Here is a 19,268-nt window from a genome sequence, read left to right on the forward strand (position 1 = left end):
GACTTTTCCTATTTGTCTTGAGTTTTTTGGTGCGAGTGAATAGTATGCATGAAAAGTTTTTTTTTTTCTTCTTCTGGAAAGTGAGGGTACGCCAGGGTGTACCCTGACCCCCCTGGCTTCGCCACTGACTGTAGCCGTGTATACACTAAATAAGAGAACTTGTCTACGAAATAACTAACCTCCCTATCCTTTCCGCTTAGTTTTTATTTCCTAAAGAAGTAAGTTTTTGCTTCTCCCGTTTTTTCAAGCTCAAACCTTTTTCGATCTCCTTCCATATGGCTTCAACAAGCAACCCCCCTCCTCAGTCAACAACTTCAAATAGAAACTCTGGAACACGAACTAATTCGTGGAGTGCTCTTTTTAGTAGAAATGGGTCATAGGAAGCAACTATTGCTTTCAAAGCTTTCTCTCCTATCATTGTTGATGGAGTAGCTAAATTCCACAAGATCTGCTAGAACAGGGAATACAGCAATGGGATGAATATGTGGTGGGTTGTTTTTTAGGTTCCAGACTCTCTTTTCCTATGGTTAAGGACTTCTTGGAAAAAAAGTGGAAACTCAAAGGTTCCTTTGATATTACCACTGATAAGGAGTTGTTTTACATGAGTTTCACGAGCTCGGAAGACCGTCAAATGGTGTTAGAAGGATGGGCCTGTTTTCATTGCTGGAAGAGTGTTTTACCATGGACTGTTGAAGTAGATAACTACAGAAATAAGGTGGCTTCAGCTCCGGTCTAGGTAAAGTTGATGGATGTACCAAAGGAGATGTGGACCTTTGATGGTCTGTCTTATCTAGCGAGTTTGGTAGGAGGAACACCAATGTTTATGGATGATGCTACCGCAAAACGGAAAAGGTTATCTTTTGCTCCGTATTGCATTGAATTCCCTGTGAACCATGTTTATAAGGAAACAATAAAAGTGAAAGCTAGAAATCAAGAGATGGTCATTCCTCTAGAATACCTATGGAAGCCCGTGTCCTGTAATAAATGCAACAAATTTGGGCATACAAGTGACAAGTGCACAAGCAGAACCACTAGGGTGTGGACTAGATGAACAACACATCAAAATGTTGAGGTGCAAAATCTTGAAGATGCAATTGAGAGCAACATAGAAAGCCAAGAAGAAGAAGAAATCAGGAGTACTCAAGAAGAGGGGGACGGTGTAGATACCCTTGCAGTAGTGGTTGCTCCTGCTATTGAGCAAGAGATAATTATCAGTACTGAAGGAAACCAAGTTGAAGCTAACTTACCAGCATCGGGTACAGAAGTGAGCACCACCCAGCTACTAACGTGGTCACAGTTGGGAGAAAATGAGGAAGTAGCATCAAGGCATGTTAATATGGTTTCCCTTGGAAGAGTTGAACACATGTACTCTGAAGAAAACCAAGGAACTGAAGAGCATTTGCAAGTAGTTATGCAAACTCCACTGCAACAAATCAGGCCGTCTCATCTAGATACTGAATTGTTCCAGGCTGAGAGAAATATTTTTGAGGAACTAGTTGACTTGGAAGATGATGACTTATCTGATGCAGAGCCAGAATTATTTGGAGATAAAGATTCAACTCCAACTCCTACTAGAGTGACTATAAAAAGTTCCTCTGTACAGACTAGAGCCCAAAAGAAACATAACACAACCCAACAAACAAAATCTAGAAAGAAAGGCAGGGGAAGACCCAAAGGAAGCAGAAAGAGGAAAAACCACTAAACATTCCAAATGATTAAAGTGTGCAGTTGGAATGTAAGGGGATTGAATGATAGTACAAAGGCAACAGTGATAAATAAGTTTATTTCAGAGAATAAGATAAGTTGTATGGGGAACTGGAAACAAAGGTAAAGATGGAGAAATTTAGTAGTATATCAGAGTTGGTCTGCCCTTCATGGGCAGTGGAACATAATTATTCAAGCAATGAATATGATAGAATATGGTTTGCTTGGGATAGGAGTTATTTGGATGTGCATAAGGAGGTGGAAGGAAGTCAATTCATCCATTGTAAGGTTACACTCTTGCAGTATGGTCTCTTTTTTTGTTACCACTGTATATACTAGCAACCACAGAAATGAAAGACTGATCCTGTGGGAGGAATTGAAGATCCTAAGTGCTAGTTTGCAAGGACCATGGTGTGTAATGGGAACAATGTGCTATTCTCTCATGAAAGAATTGGTGATCGATACGGCTGTGCACCCTAGGGAAACACTCTCTTTTGCAAATTGTTTGAATATAGCTGGACTCTTTAATCACTCTACGTCAGGATGTTTTTATACATGGAATAGTGGAGGGGATAGTGTAAGAAAATGGTAAAAAATAGACAGATGCCTAGTAAATGTTGCATGGGCTTCTATAAGATTGGCTACAAATGTGGAATTCCTAACTCAAGGAATCTCAGATCACTATCCTCTGGTTATGACTTTTCTATCTACCTTCAGAAGTCATCCCCCATTTTGTTTATGTAACTTTTGGATGCTTCACCAAGATTTTGAGGCTACACTAAAAGATTGTTGGGACATAACAGATCATGGAAGTCCACCCTTTATGTTAGCTAGAAAACTGAATAGTTTGAAGGGAGTTTTGAAAGGGTGGGCACGATCATTTTGTCATGATACTCAGAGGCTAGTTACAGATACAAGAGCTAAATTGGAATCTATTCAAGCAAGAATGCAACAGAACCCTCTAGATTGTTCTCTCAGTGCTCAAGAATATCTCATTAGAATGAAGTTGCGTGATTTGCTCAAATTGGAGGAGGCTGACATTCTCCAAAAAATAGATATTGATTGGATGGCTTTTGGGGATAAATGTAGTAATTTCTTCTTTAATTCATTGAAGGAAAAAAAGAAAAGAAGCCAAATATGGGAGGTCATAGATATACAAGGAATCAGAAGAGAAGGAAAGGAGCCAGTAGCAGAAGCTTTCTTGAGTTATTATACAGACTTGCTTGGGGTGCCATCTAGTGCTTCATGTGATACAAATTTCCTGAACAGATTGAATGTTGTGGAGGTTAGCAATGCTTCAAGCCAGTTCTCAGAGTCCCCAATCAGTGAAACAGAGATAAAGGAGGCCTTATTTGGTATGGAGGACAATAAGTCACCGGGACCTGATGGGTTTAATGCTTGTTTCTTTAAGAAGTGTTGGGCTACTATTGGTGAGGACTTCATTAAAGCTATAAAGCATATATTCATGCATAAATAGTTGACTAGAGGTATCAACTCCACTCTCCTTTGTCTTATTCCTAAAATGAAAAATGCTTTAAATGTTAGTGCTTTTAGACCCATTATCTGCTGTAATATCATATACAAATGTGTATCAAAAGTACTAACAAATAGGATGATCATATCTCTAGCTCTCAATCTGCATTCATTCTTGGGAGATCTATTCAGGACAACATTCTTCTAGCTCATGAACTTCTCAGAGGATACACAAGGAAGAAAGGGCAGAAAAGATGTGCTATTAAGCTTGACATCAAGAAAGCTTATGATTCAATCTCATGGCAAGCACTTAAAGCTATTCTACAGAAATTCAAGTTTCCCCCAATATTCATTGAATGGTTGTACATGTGTTATGCATCTCCTAATTTCTCTGTGATGGTAAATGGGACACCGAAAGGTTACTTTCAAGAGAAACGAGGACTTCGACAAGGTGACCCAGTTTCACCTTATTTGTTTGTGCTTATTATGGAAGTCTTGAGTTCGCTTCTTCAACAAGGGCTTCAGTTAAATATGATACAAACTCACTCAAAATGTAAAAAGCTGGCTATTTCTCACCTCTGCTTTGCAGACGATGTTCTTCTCTTTTGCATTTGAAACATGGAGTCTATCTTAGCAATCAAAGACATCTTAGCCTCCTTCTCTCAAGTAATGAAAATACCACTATTTTAACAGGAAGCATGACTAAAGAGGAAGGTTTATAATTAGCAGTTGAAATGAAATCTCGATTGTCACTCCACCAGTCACCTACCTAGGCCTTCCCCTTACTGCATCATCAAGACTGGGTGTAAAAGACTGTCTGCCTCTCATTGAAAAGATCACAAGTCGTATCTCAAACTGGAAGGATAAAGATTTGAATAGAGCTGGTAGAGTACAACTAGCGAAGTCAATCCTGTCCTCTTTTCAAACATACTGGGCTAAGACATTTGTTTTGCCTAAAGCAGTCTTGTAAAAGGTGGGAAAGATATGTAACGAATTTATCTGGGCAGGACCAAACATGGCAAGAAGATGCACCACTCAAGTTGCGCAACTCTCAGGATGGATAAAAAACAAGGAGGCCTTGGGTTGATTGACCCAAAATTTTGGAATCAAGCAGCGTACTGTGGACTAGTATTCAAACTGGCACAAAGATCAGAGAACTTGTAGGTTAAATGGTCATGGGAACATCGCATCAAGCACAAATTTTTTTGGACAATGAAGATACCTCAGGACTACTCCTGGGTCTGGAGAGGGATCTTGAATCATCGTGAAGTTTCATGGAAGTATGTGAGGTACATCATTGCAAATGGAAATGATACAAGCTTCTGGCATGACCCCTGGTGCTCGGGACCTCTCTTTCTAAATGAGAAAGCTAAAACTTTGCTTGCTGATACGGTCACTCAAGATGCAAAAGTAGCTGCAGTGATCTCGTATGGCTGCTGGTCGAGGAGTATCACAGATCTACCTGATAGTGAAGTAAAGAAGTGGATCATGGGAACTGAAATTAATTCCTACTTAAAGTTAGATCAGGTCATTTGGATTCCGACAATTAAGCTCTAGAGATTTCTATATTTCCTCTGCTTATGCAGCTCTCAAGAATGTGCGAAGTAAGGTCAAGTGGTACAAGATTGTGTGGGGAAAGCTCTCGGTCCCTAAACATTCCTTCATAATGTGATAGTTATTTTCAGGGGCCCTTCCTACACAAAAATAGACTAAAGACAAAGAAGGTGATTGAACAATCTAGATGCTGCTTATATGATTCTCATGAGGAGAGCTCGGCCCACTTATTCTTCAATTGTCCTTATTTGAAACTAGTGTGGCAAGGTGTTTAAAAAGCTATGAGCTTATCAGAACTGGTTCGAAGTTCTCATGCAGAGTGGTACCAGCTCATGCGTATTTGTAGAGCAAATACAATGACATTTGAAGTAATAAGAGCTCTGATATGTGCCGTAATACAATTAGCTATTTGGAATGAGAGAAACTGAAGATTAAAGAAGCAACGGTACAGAACACCTGACGTAGTCAGTTTACGACCACTTAATAGAATGAAGCTCTATTTGGGTAAGATGTTGGAAATAGTGAAAGAGGATGCAGTTTTGAGAGCACTGTTGCTAAAATTGGGAATAGGAGCCAAATTCAAACAAAAGGATGAGCAGTGGATTCGATGGCAGAAATCAGAAAAGTAAATCCCTACTCTTAATTCTGATGGGTCTCTGCAAGGTGAGAGAGCAGGGTTTGGAGGAGCTTTGCAGGATTGTAATGGAGAGGTTTTACTTACATACAGTGAAAGTTCGACTATAAGAGTGAGAGAACTGAATGTACAGAGAGTTGAAGTTCAGTCAGATTCTATAAGAGTGATCCAAATTATGAATAATAACGAGGAACCACCGAGGTATTGTAGAAATTTAGTGGCAAAGATATGGGCTTTGAGAATGAAGTTTGATGAAGTAATTTTTAAGCATATTTTCAGAGAAGGAAATCAGGTGGATGATTACCTATCAAAAGTTAGGAGGTCCTTGTGTAATGATATTTTGTACTTTATCCCCCTATGGATAAAAAAACTCAATATATTGATTAAAGGGGATAAGGAAGGAAAAGTGTACCTACGTTCTTGATTTAAACAAAAGGTTGGGGTATCCTTAAACCCTAGCTATTTCAAAAAAAAAAAAAAAAAAAAAAACATTTAGATGTAACTTTGTATCAACATAGTGTTAGAAAAATGGATTTGCTTTGTACAAATCCATTGAGATATGAATGAGTAATTTGTCTCCCAAGTTACCCCACTTGAGATGAAATGGATTTCTCTTGAAAGAGTACGTAAAGTGAGAAAAACCTTTTCAGAATGTGCACTAGTTCGAAATAGTGCACCATGCTGAAAAGTGTGACCTTTCGAAATAGGCACTGGTTCGAAACAATGTTTTATGCCGAAATGGTGTGTCCTTTCGAAACATGTGAATTTTCAAAGAGTTGCTTATTTTTTCCCAAGAGTCACTGTGTTGTTTCGAAGAGGCACCACTCACCTATAAATAATGGATGAATTTGGAGAGAACACTACTAAAAAAAAGACTTGTAATGACGGCTAAAAACTGTCATGAAACAAGTTTCATGACTTTCATGACGTTTGTTTGTTAAAAACACAACTGTCATTATAAAGCCCGTAATAAAAGTTTACAAAAACCGTCATTAAACCTATGACGGTTTTGCCAAAACCGTTATGTACTTAATATATTTTATGTCAAAAGATAGAGCTAAAACCGTCATAATAGGAGAAAAAAATCTTGACTGCTATATGGAAACCGTCATTAAGTTTCGTACAACCGTCATAATTTTTTGTAAAAACTGTCAAGAAACATGTTTGGTTTGTGTTGGTTTTGGCTAAGCCGTCATAAAAAGATACATTTTCTGGAAAAAAAAATATTTTATAATATTTATTTTATACCCTGAAAATTGCATAAATAATTTACCATTTATACAATCCAGCTCCACTACGAGCAACTTAACATTATCAATGTAACAAACTAGCCAATTCATGATCCATTCACAAAACATAATCCATTACATTCAATCATCTCCAAAATTTACATACATTTAATAAAAAAATATCCACATAATATGTATTAACAAGATCGGTTTGCATGGTTCGACTTTCATTCATCTCATCAAACTTATTAACCTCGCAAAAATCAAAGTCGAAAAAAGAAAAACAATAATAAGAATAGTATCATCAAATATTAACATGAAAAAATGAAGGGATAAGATGTTCTTGATCTTTTCTTTGTGCTTTAGTCTATATAAACTTTGAATGTACGACTTAGATTATTTATGGTAGCATATATATAACCCAAAGTTCTTAAGAGTTGTCACTGGCAAAACCATATTTTAACAAGTAATTGCTAGGTTATAGTTCAAACTATCATGCATCAAGCATTTCAAAACAAAGTTACAATTCATCGATCATCAAAGTTAAGTTCAATATAATTAGATACCAAAGATTAGAGCAAAGAGTGCACCTCTTTTATAATTTCTTTCGCTTTCTTGTTAGATCCAATTTGAGCCTGCCAACTGCCATTATCACCTCGGAATTCCCACCTTGGAATTCCTTTGACTAGCTTACAAAACCTGGAAGAGAGAAACTATTTTATAGTCCCATAGTATAATATATTATAATGAATTAGATTAAGTTTAATTTGCAATAAGGTTAGCGAAATTAGACACAGAACATACCTTGAGCAATTAGAAGCCTTCTTGAGTACAAGAACATCAAATGGATACAATTAAGCACGTACCCCTAAATCTAGAGCATCCATTTTAATTCGATGAGCAACCAAATCCGTGGATGTAAGTGAGGTTGAAGAGATATTTTCAAACAAATTAAGGGAAGAAGCAAGGTAAGACGTATGGCTTGGCAAAAAACCCTTGTTGGACCCAACACCTAAGCAAATGAGGAACAAAATTGGTATAGATAATGAGGAAAAAACCAATGAGCTGAATTATGAATCAGGGGAAGGGAACCACTACTTATATTTATGCAATATTGGAAAATACCACTACCTACACATCCAATAAGCTACAAGCTCATAGAATAATTAAAGAGATGTTAAAAAATGCGTAATAAAGTATTCCCAAATACAAAGGAAAACGGAAAGTATTGGTTCATTTAATAGTACCTTCTTCGTCAGGACTATTTCCAAGTTTTGGTTCTCCTAGTGCATACTGAACCATAGGATAAACAACTGCATCTTCAAAAGACAGATAAAAAACTCAACATTTTATTGAGTTCATATAACAATTGTTGGACTTAATTTCAGCATAAATAAAAGCAGGCCAGTTCTGCACAACATTGGCAAAGTAAAAAATTGGCATATATACTTTAAAACTATCACAAACCAACCTAAAAAACAAAGTAACTGAAAAAATATTTTGATGGCTATGCACAGCCAGCACACTGAACTTTACCAGAGGCACTGAGCAATAAATGAGCCAACATTAGATAATGTATAGGGATTGGATTCTAACCCATTAAAATCTACAACAAACCTAATTTAGAAAATGGAAACAAGCTATTAACATTCAACATGTCAACTAACATGCACAAAGAGAACCAATACCAAGTCAAATAACCGTTACTAAACAACCTAACAAACCATTAGATATTAGCATGGATGCCTAGTGCAGATGGAGAACATTCTTAAGCTATGATGCAAATGGGTTAGAGAAAACCATAGTGGCTACTGATATTCTACAGCACCAACTGGGTTAGAGAAACTCCAATAGCATTTTCATAGCAATATATGAGACAATAGCCTTTATGTAATGCTTATTGTTGGCTACTGGCTTGCTGCCACATATATTACCCACGACAATGTGAATTAAATTGTGAAACAGACTCAAGCCAAGATCAAACTAAAACCCCTATAAAAAATCACACGAAAGACTAAGGCACAAGATCCCACCTTTCCCATCTATCTTCCATATTATATTGAAGTTGCGGGTTTTACAAACTTCCACTTTTCCAAATTCGCAAACACACCGTGATGTTCAATTTGGTTCTATTTATACCCTTTTTCTTCTCAAGCTTTGCACCAAACATAATAACAATATCATCAAATTTAAGGCCAGTAATGCTAATATAAATGGGGAAATTAGAAAATCTAAATTGTTTAATGAAGAAGACATCAAAAATATATAGAACTATTGAAGTCAAAAGCAAGAATTTAAGAAAACAGAAATCAATATAACAACCTCAAGGTAGATAATAAGAGTATTAAAAAAAATCCAGAACCTTTGTCTTATATAGGCTGCCCAACAAACTCAATTCAGAACCCCCAATTAAGCGAGTGAATACAAAATACCTTGTTATTTCTGCTCGAGAGATTAGAACAAATTTTGTAGTTTTTCTCAACTTCATTAATGGAAGCGAACTGCACAAAAGCATCCACTTTTCAAACTTTTCGATCAATTTCAGAATTCGACATTTCTCCACCAAATGCACTCATCCCGCCCATTCTCGAATTAAAAAGCTTCAGATTCACGAATTGAAGAAAAATAGTTATGGTTTAGTCATTCATAGAAAATTAATTAAGGAATCCTTCCTTGACAAACTTTGCTAGGTCTTCAGAGAGGAATATGGTCGAGTGTAAGAAGATGAAGATGGACTGAAAAGGAGATGATTGAAACAATAAAGTTTTTCAGGAAGAAGGAAGCCCGGAAAAGGAATTAAGCCGATAAGCTGAGAGGTGTTTTTGAAATTTCACCTCAAGATTTATTCGATATTTTGAATAAGATAAAAACGATCTACTTTTTTGCCCTTTATCCCAGTGCTAGGTCTCATTAATGTTGACGGTTCACTTTTTGTACTCACGATAGTTTTTCTTTCGTTCTTGACGGTTGAATATGGTCCGAAAACTTGCACCAAAAAAAATTGGAACGGTTTAATATACTGCTAATTTGACCATAAAATCATAATATTTTCTTGACACATGTGTCACACACGACATAATGTTACAACAGCCGTCATAAAATCATAATATTTTCTTGACGCCTGTGTCATACACGACATAAGGTTGCAACAGCCGTCATAAAATTATTATATTTTCTTGACGCTTGTCTCATACACGACATAATGTTGCAACAGCCGTCATAAAATTATTATATTTTCTTGACGCTTGTCTCATACACGACATAATGTTGCAACAGCCGTCATAAATTTATTATATTTTCTTGACGCTTGTGTCATACACGACATAATGTTGCAATAGCCATCATAAATTTATTATATTTTCTTGACGCTTGTGTCATACACGACATAATGTTACAATAGCCGTCATAAAAAAAACACCTATCTTGACGGTTTGTAACAAAGCCGTCAAGATAGATAAAAAACAAGCGTCATAATATGTCATTTTTTTAGTAGTGGAAAGAAACACCAGATCACACAGGATTCTGATATTTCTCTTCTCCCTCTGTTCTTAGTCAATACTATGTTGTGTTCACTGATTCTATAGAATTGAAGTGCTAGCTTTCTATAGAAGGAAATCCGTTCTATCTTGGGAGACAGTTTCCCATCAACCTTCAAGCACTGTGAGGGGGAAATTCTATCTTAAGGACATAGTGATCATCACTAAGCTCAGATTTAATCATTGATAAATTAAGTTCATTCGTTGAACTAAAAGGTTTGTTTGTTTGTTGAAATTAAAGGTTTGTTCATGATATATTTGTTATATCAATTTGATTTCTTGTTTACTTAACAATAAGCATATTTTTGGAATAAGTTTCCTACAACTTAAGACAGATTTATAGAATTGGACATGACTTTGTTAAAAAAAAAAAAAAAAAAACAAATACAGAAAAAGATAAGTTTACTTCTCTTGAAAGTTTCAATTTCCTTTTACTTGAAGCGCACCATTAAGAAAGGAGACCAAAAAGAAGAAACGTCTGGATATGACTTTGTTAAGTAATTTTATTGCTTAGATAGTTGTACATGAGTTATGTCTTGGTCTTAGAAATCCATTCCCTAATGAGCATAATCTTATTGATATAGTAGAATGTCATATGTGAATTGGATTTCTTTGATAGCACCAAAATGGTATTTGCATAACCATAGGGCAGTTTCTCATCGTTGGTTAAAGTGGGGTTCGTTAATTAATTCACTTTAAAATTGTGGAAAGTTGCGAACAGGTGCAATTTTTTTTAAAAGCCCGTTGTGTTGGCAGTTATATTGCTGTTGTGCATAAGACGGTTCAAGGTTTAAGCATAGACTTACTTAACATATGACATGTGTTTAGTATATATAAGTTTGACTCACATGGAGATCGATTTGTTAGTTTTGCAAGTCTACAGGTGACGTTCAAAACAAAGAGTTTCTTGACACTTCCGTAATTCACACTTGTAAAAGGCAAAAGTTAAAGATTTGATCAAGGATGAGACGCTGATTAGTTTGGCAGAACTGAAGTCATTCATTGGTGAATCTATCGGTGTTTAGTGAACAGGCATGGTGTTGGTTCCAAATTGAACAGACACAAAGGAAACTTAACAACAATGTACATTCGACGCCCACTCATTTTACCAGAGGAATAACAAAGTGTGTTTCTATTTCAGAATAGAAATGACAACATGATAAGAACCCAAAACTGTAGTTTTAACCCTTTAACAATATTGCTCTATGAGAGGCTTGAACCAAGAAGCCAAACCGGTGATAGGACTCGCTTTGGAAGTTGACATTAAGATGCACAACTGGCGAGGAAAAGTGGACATGATGGTAGCTCGCTCAGACCATTTTCAAGTCATTCTTGGAATGGACTTCTTGAAAGTAAACAAGGTGGTGGTAATGCCACACTTGGGGGATTATGATCCAAGATTCTGAGAATCCTTGCTTCATTCCAGATGTTAGGAATGGCGGGTGCTAAAAGGTTCCTAAAAGGATTTTATTATTTGTAAGATGTATGTGTTTTACTATTGCACCAAAGAGTGCCAATAAAGAAAATTGCTTAAGATATTGTTTTGTAAGCATACTTGTAAGCAAAAATTAAGGTTTTAGAAGTGTATCGACACTATATGAATGATATATGACATTCTTTAACAAGATGCCTCACTTGAAAAACATATATCTAAATGGTTTTTTCAATTTATTGACTTTGTCATGAGAAATTGGGAAAATATAGGGGATTATGTACCTCCTTGAATTAATCAATTCAAAATTGGAAATTTGTTGAAGCATTACTCAAAAGACATCAAATCTGGTGTTTTACTATAGGAGAGATGCATAAAATTTCAAGGAAATCCTCATAGCAAACGTGCATAACAAGGTCTACTATGAAATCAAAATTTATAGCATTGGACAAGGCTAGAGAAGAAACAGAGTGGTTTCGAAATTTCTTAGAGGATATTCCAAACTGGGTTAAACCTGTGCCAGCAATGTGTATACACTGTGACAGCCAATCTGCTATTGGTAGAATACAGAGTAACATGTATAACGGGAAGTCTCGACATATACGTCATAGACATAACACCGGTAGACAATTGCTCTCAAATGGAGCTATCTCAATCGACTATGTAAGGTTAAAAGATAACATTGCGGATCCACTTATAAAAGGTTTAACAAAAGAGCAAGTGGAAATATTATCAAGGGGAATGGGCTTAAAGCCTTTGAGATAATCAACAAAGAGTCCTCATAATGAAAAAACCAACCTAGTTGACTGGAGATCCCAAGATCTAGGTTTAAAGGGCAAACTGAATTATGTCTGTGACTCAGTTAGCACTAGAGAGTAATAATATACTCTAACCCATTCCTATATAAGACAGTGCATATCTGCCGCGAAACCCAGGATAAGTTAAGCTTTTATTGATTTACTATATCTTGGAAAGTTATGTTATCCAAGTAGAGTATTGTAGAATACTCTTTCTAGAAATCACCTATGTGGGTGTGAAGTGGGGCCGCTTCTATGAGAATTTTAAGGCAAATGTCTCAAAAGAACTCTTTGAAACCAAGAAGTGTTCAAGGCCAAAATGAACACAAGCGTGAGAACCAACAATATTTGAGAAGGTACTGTGTGAAGATGATTGTCTAGGTTTATACAAACGGCTGACAGTTCAAGGACATTAATTTAAGTCAACTGATTGTCCAATTAAATCCGATCGTCTTTTACTAATTAAGGCAAGTTTAAGGCCTCCCATGCTACTTGACCTGATGCGGTATCTTTTCATTTGTAAAAGAACAGAAATCTAATGTTTATGATAGAAGAAGTCAAATTTTCATTCATGTGGGGGATTGTTAGAAAAATGGATTTGTTTTGCACAAATCCATTAAGATATGAATGAGTAATTTGTCTTCCAAGTTACCCCACTTGAGATGAAATGAGTTTCTTTTGAAAGAGTATGTAAAGTGAGAAAAACCTTTTCGAAATGTGCACTGGTTTGAAACAGTGCATCATGCCGAAAAGGTGTGATCTTTTGAAATAGGCATTGGTTCGAAACAGTGCTTTATGTCAAAATAGTTTATCTTTTCGAAACATGTGACATTTCAAAGAGTTGTTTACTTTTTCCCAAGAGTCACTGTGTTGTTTCGAAGAGGCACTACTCACCTATAAATAGTGGATGAATTTGGAGAGAAAGAAACACCAGATCACATAGGATTCTGATCTTTCTCTTCTCCCTCTGTTCTTAGTCAAATACTATGTTGTGTTAACTAATTCTATAGAATTGAAGTGCTAGCTTTCTATAGAAGGAAATCCGTTCTATCTTGGGAGACAGCTTCCCATCAACCTTCAAGCACCGTGAGGGGGAAAATTTGTCTTAAGGACATGGTGATCATCACTAGGCTCGGATTTAATCATTGGTAAATTAAGTTCATTCGTTGAACAAAAATGTATGTTTGTTTGTTGAAATTAAAAGTTTGTTCATGATATATTTGTTATATCAATTTGATTTCTTGTTTACTTAACAATAAGTATATCTTTGGAATAAGTTTCCTACACATAGACTGCAAGAGTAGTTCGTTATTTTCAAACTTGTGAATCAATAATCTATTTTACCACGAAATAATAGATAATAATATACTCTAAAATCTAAACAACTCATGCAATTATAGAACAATGATCTTCTTTATTAAAAGAGTGTAAGCACAAACCACAAAACATTCAAGTAAGCATCCATGATATTGATATATAACATTCATTCTTTTACCTCTGCCACTGAATTTCACTGCTTAGGTGAAACAATGCTTCCTACGTGAACAAATGTACTACTGATCTGCCCTATATCCCTAAATTTAAGATCCCTAAATCTTCTCATGCTCGGGTCAAAACAAACAAACTTCTTTTTATCACATACTAGTAAAATCTCTCCAGTCTTCATGATACACAACGGCTGCACCTTAATGATATCCTTTTTAGGTCGTAGAATTACATATTGTTTGGTCCAAGTCTTTTCTCCTCCACAGCACCTCAATACCCACACAACAACATTTGGAGAACAATAATCGTTTGTTACTGACAAACAACCTCCCAACACATTATGTCCAATATTGTGGGGTGCTGCTCAAGTTGGGGTGGAAATGGAACTAAATGAAACTCCTCACTGCAAATATCAAAAGCAAGAATACTAAGCCTTTGACCTGAACCATGTATTAAATGTGCTAACCAGTAAAGGCATCCATCCTATACACAAATATTTAGCATACAAGGACTGTAACATGGGACTACCTCCCTGATTGCTCTCCATGGGCCAGAACCAAGACTGCACACCTGAGCTTCCAAAGTAGGTTTTGTAGAAATTACTACCACTTTGTACTCATTAAGAACAGGATTGTAACCCAAATTAAACCACAACCGTTGGTCCTCTTACTTATACTTATTAAGGGAGTGTCCCTAAGAAACAGACGTGGTTCTCTAGTTAATGGATTCCAAACATACAACGTTAATAGTGTTATATAATGCCGTATTAGAAAATCATAGTATAATCTTAGTAGTATAATCTTGGATTATACTATAGAGTTATAGTGTTGTATTGAACTTCTATAGTGTCATACAATGTTGTTGGAATACCCTTATAGAGTTATAGTGTCGTATTGAACTTCTATAGTGTCGTAGAGTGTTGTTGGAATTCCCTTATAGAGTTATAGTGTCGTATTGAACTTCTATAGTGTCGTACAGTGTTGTTGGAATTCCCTTATAGAGTTATAGTGTCGTATTATTGAACTTCTATAGTATCGTATAGTGTTGTTGGAATACCCTTATAGAATTATAGTGTCGTATTGAAATTCTATAGTGTCTTGTAGATGCTACATTCTCATGCACATCCAAAACCTAGAATATGACATTTTATAGACGATATACAAACCATTAATAAGTATTTTTTCAAGAATAATCGAGTGAGGTGTACAAGAGGACTAGTTTGAGCTAACTTATGGTGTACCGATTGTTATGCACCCTATTTGATTAAGGGGTCTCAAAATCTAAGTTGATGCTTAGAAATGGACTTGTTTTCCTTTCATGAATTTTCATATGAGACGGATGGGTCTATACAAAAAAATATTGGCGAAATGAACTAGTTGAAGATTGTTAAGCTCAGTATGCTCTTCTCCCTCAATCCCACTCTCTACTTTTAATTCCTCATCTTCCATTTGAAAATAACCTAAAATGTATGTAAAATATAAATAAGCAATATAAATGCAATATTAAAAAAAAAAAACAACGATAAAATTTAATGATTTTCCAAACAATATAAGAGAGATTGGGTAACAACAAAAACATATATATACTTTACCAACATGAGACAATTATTGACTCAAACAGTTAAAAAAATATGATAAAACAAATTAAAATGAAGCAAAACCCATACCAAATTACTGCAAAAATATAGCATAATTCAAACAAAGATACACCATTAGAAAAGAAAATTAGTAACTAGCTAAAATGAAGTTGAACATTATTACCCTCCTTCTGTTTCAATTCTTCAAATTTCGTTCAGGTGTTGTTGTTCAGCTAATTTAAGAGGCAAGAGAAGAATTTGAGGAACTCCTAAGGTGAAAGTGTGAGGAGAAAGAGAGAAGAGAGACGAAAAAGAAACACGTGAGGGGAGTTATTAAGTTATGTATTAAGTTTTTCAGAAATGTTTTTTTGTAGGACTACTAATATATATATATATATATATATATATATATATATATATATATATATATATATATATATATATATATATAAGTTCACGCATATTCTCTCTCCTCACCAAATCGCTCTATTTTCCAAACCGAGCAATATTAGTGGCTAACAAAAAGGAATTGCTAATAATTAGAAACACCTCCCTGCATTTGCTTAATTCTCCTTACTCTATTCTTAAATTACTATGACCTCCTCAATTTCTATATCTCGCCTGTGTTTTAGTAAAAAAATCAAATGAAATTTCGAAATAAAAACAAAAATATAATCAATCGAAACATTTCCCATCGAAATATGTTCTTCACAATTCAATAAACCATCAAAATATTCTTCTCTTAGAAAGACGAACAACCTCCACAAAATTTCCCCAAAAAAAATCAATTAACTCTCTCATTCTTCTCCAATAGGCACGATATTTTTCTCTCTCCCTCTTATTCTTTGATCAATAACTAACAATAACAAGACAACTATCAAGAGACAGATGGTGTTGAAAGGAGTTCACGCGGCCTCCAACCATCGTACATTGGATAAATCAAAATCTAACTTCTAAGAGCATCTTTAGCATAGCAACCAAAAAACACTAAAATTTTGAACCAAACCAAACACCAAACCAAAAAAACACCAAGCAACTTTAGGAGCAATATCAAAAAAACACCTAGCAACTACACGGTTTTGCCAAAACCGCGCCATATAGCCCACGCGGTTTTGCCAAAACCGCGCCACTAAAGCCCAACTGACAGGCCCAAGCCCACGTGGTTTTGGCAAAACCGTGCGGTGTTCTCAAAGCCGCGTGCTACTTCTATATATACAGCTCTAAAGCCGCGCGGTTCAGTCACTTTCACCTCTTCTCACAATTATCAAATCCTCTCTTTAGTTAAAAAAAAAAAAAACCTACCTAAACTCTTAAAATTTGATATGGATCCTTTTGAACCTTTCGACGGTGATGATTGACAGTAAACAGACGACATTGGCGATGAGGAAGTAGAATACAGTGGGGGAGAAGACAGTGGGGAAGAAGAACCCGAGGATGTTGCGCCGACTGATAGACAACCCTATGTACTGGAGTATCAGATGAACGACTTTGATTGGCAATTTGCACCTGGAGAAGCACTTGATATGGAAGTTGTGTCTTCTACATGTAATACAAAACACGTGTCGAGTGCAGTGGCTAATACTCAGGTAATTAATTAGTTTTGATTAAATATTTTGAATATTAATTAGTTGAGTTGGACCAATTAATTATTTGTCATATACGCATTATTTTTTTTTTATAATATCAGCATGTTGTTGACTACCGAGTTAGATCGGCTTTACTTGGTGTTAGAGAGTGGTGGAAGATTATTAGGAGTTTGGATGAGTTTGTACATATTAGAATTAGTATTTTGTATACACCTTTGGGTATTTTGATTGATACGGATTATGAGAAGGCTGATTGGGCAGTGGTCATAGCTTTAGTAGAAAGATGGTGGAGTAGAACTCATACATTTCATTTTCTTTGTGCGGAGTTAGGGTTCACACCACTAGACTTCATTATGATTTATGGGTTGAGTATCGGTATAGGCCAACCGATACCTTTTCATACAAATTATGAGAATATGGATAGTATGCTTATGAGTTTTCCTCGTTTGGGTGCGGATGCTTATGATTCTTCTGGGATTAAGCTATCTCATATTAAGATTGCATATATGGAACCCCTCTTGCATCCTGATACACGAGCGGAGTTAGCTTTGACTGTTCAACCGGGTAGTGAGGGTGCTGATCAGTATGTTAGGGTTTTTTTTATGTTTTTTATTGGGCATGTTTTGTTTCCCAATGGTCATTCTACGGTACGACTGAGATATTATGCTTATGTATCTGATTTGCATACTATAAAACATTATGACCTGGGTAGCTCAGTATATGCCACATTGATATCGGCGTTAGATCAAGCTTCAAAGACATTCGGAAGTAGAAGTCCTCAGATTGCAGGATTCATGGGACTTTTAGAGATTTGGTTTTATGAGTACTTTCGATGTCTTTGTCCTAACATAGACATGATTGCTGATACTCGCCCTAGATTTGCTAGTTGGTCAGGGCCTCACTTGACTCGTAACAGAGGGCAGATTAGGAATAATATCTGTATGGCTCATGCTCAGATTGATATTAGATCATTGTCATCTATTGAGTAGAGACCTTGGCGTTTGTCTACTTCCTTTGACGATCCAGCTGTACAACATGCTTGTGTGTTGTCACGTCACAAAGTTGTTTTTGCCGCACGTGACTGTCAGATTTGGTATTGTGGCGACAGATGTTGGAGGCAGATGACTGGACGTTATGGAGTTCCATGTGCTCCCATGCCAGATGTTAGTGATGCAAAGTCGTGGGGTAGAATTCAAGTTCATGAAGTTCATGCCAGTGGTGGTCCTTGGCCAGATGCGTCTTCTTTTGTTGTTGAGCAGACTGCTGATCAGTATTATAGATGGTGGAACCGTGTCTCCATGGGTCCGTTGTTGCCTCCTGTTGGTCGGGCTAGCAACTTCGAGTTTGTGGGCCTGGAAGGGATGAGACGTGAGCTACGTATTCCTTATCCGCCACAGCCTGTTTACAACCCACAACCTTTGAATGCATATCAGCCAACTCCTGTGTCTGCCAGTAATCCTCAGATGTTTGCCGTGTGTGGACATGATGGGGAGCCTACTTATATTTCCATTCCTGAGGTGCCTCATGCTCGTTTCTCTGAGTTAGAGCCGCAGATTGATCATTATACCATGGTGAGTTTAATTGTTTTATTTATCTTCTTCATTATATATATAATATGTACTCACACTGTATTTTCTTGGATTTTTAGGCTGAGGTTCGGAAAGATATGAGAACCAGGTTCTTATGTTTGATGGGATGAGGACTGCCCTGTATCATTATAGCCAAGAAAGAGAGGAGGCATATTCTCAGACATATCAGCAATCCCAATGTGCGTATGACGAGACTCGGAAAGCGTATGAGGATATGCAACAAGTGTACACGCAGCAACATCAGGGATATGAGGAACTTCAGGCTGAAGTAGTTAACCTCCGTGCAGACAGAGAAGATCATCAGTCTCAGATTAGGAACTTAGAGGAGCAGCTTCGGAACGTCCAAATAGAGAGAGGAGAGGGATCGAGTGGTAAGGGGCGTAAGAAGAGAGCTAAATAAATTTGATGTAATATGATAGGTTTTGGATTATTTTGGATATTATATGATTATATCATAATCATAGATTTTGGAACTGCATAATCATAATCATAGGTTTTAATTTCTTTAATTTTTTCGATTTTGAATTACAATTCTTAATTTCTTCAATTGCACAATTGTTAATTTCTTAACTTCTATGCACAACTCATAATTTTTCAAGTTCTATGCACCACAGTTCTAATTTTCAGAAAAAATGCACGCGGTTTTGGCAAAACCGCACCCATTGAAGCCCAA

The 19,268-nt window shown here is 36.2% G+C and overlaps 1 long non-coding RNA gene across 1 annotated transcript; it reads right to left on the reverse strand.

Moving 5' to 3' along the window:
* Window positions 1-6,657: 6,657 nt before the first annotated feature.
* LOC147493301 (uncharacterized) lies at window positions 6,658-8,215 on the reverse strand. Its single transcript, XR_015198979.1, has 3 exons — window positions 7,842-8,215; window positions 7,185-7,293; window positions 6,658-6,847 (listed from the first exon to the last, which is right to left on the reverse strand). It is a non-coding gene; the product is annotated as an uncharacterized LOC147493301 (long non-coding RNA).
* Between the last annotated feature and the right edge of the window lie 11,053 nt (window positions 8,216-19,268).

The sequence above is a fragment of the Coptis chinensis genome, chromosome 6 (assembly GCF_015680905.1).
Source record: "Coptis chinensis isolate HL-2020 chromosome 6, ASM1568090v1, whole genome shotgun sequence".
Classification (NCBI taxonomy): domain Eukaryota; kingdom Viridiplantae; phylum Streptophyta; class Magnoliopsida; order Ranunculales; family Ranunculaceae; genus Coptis; species Coptis chinensis.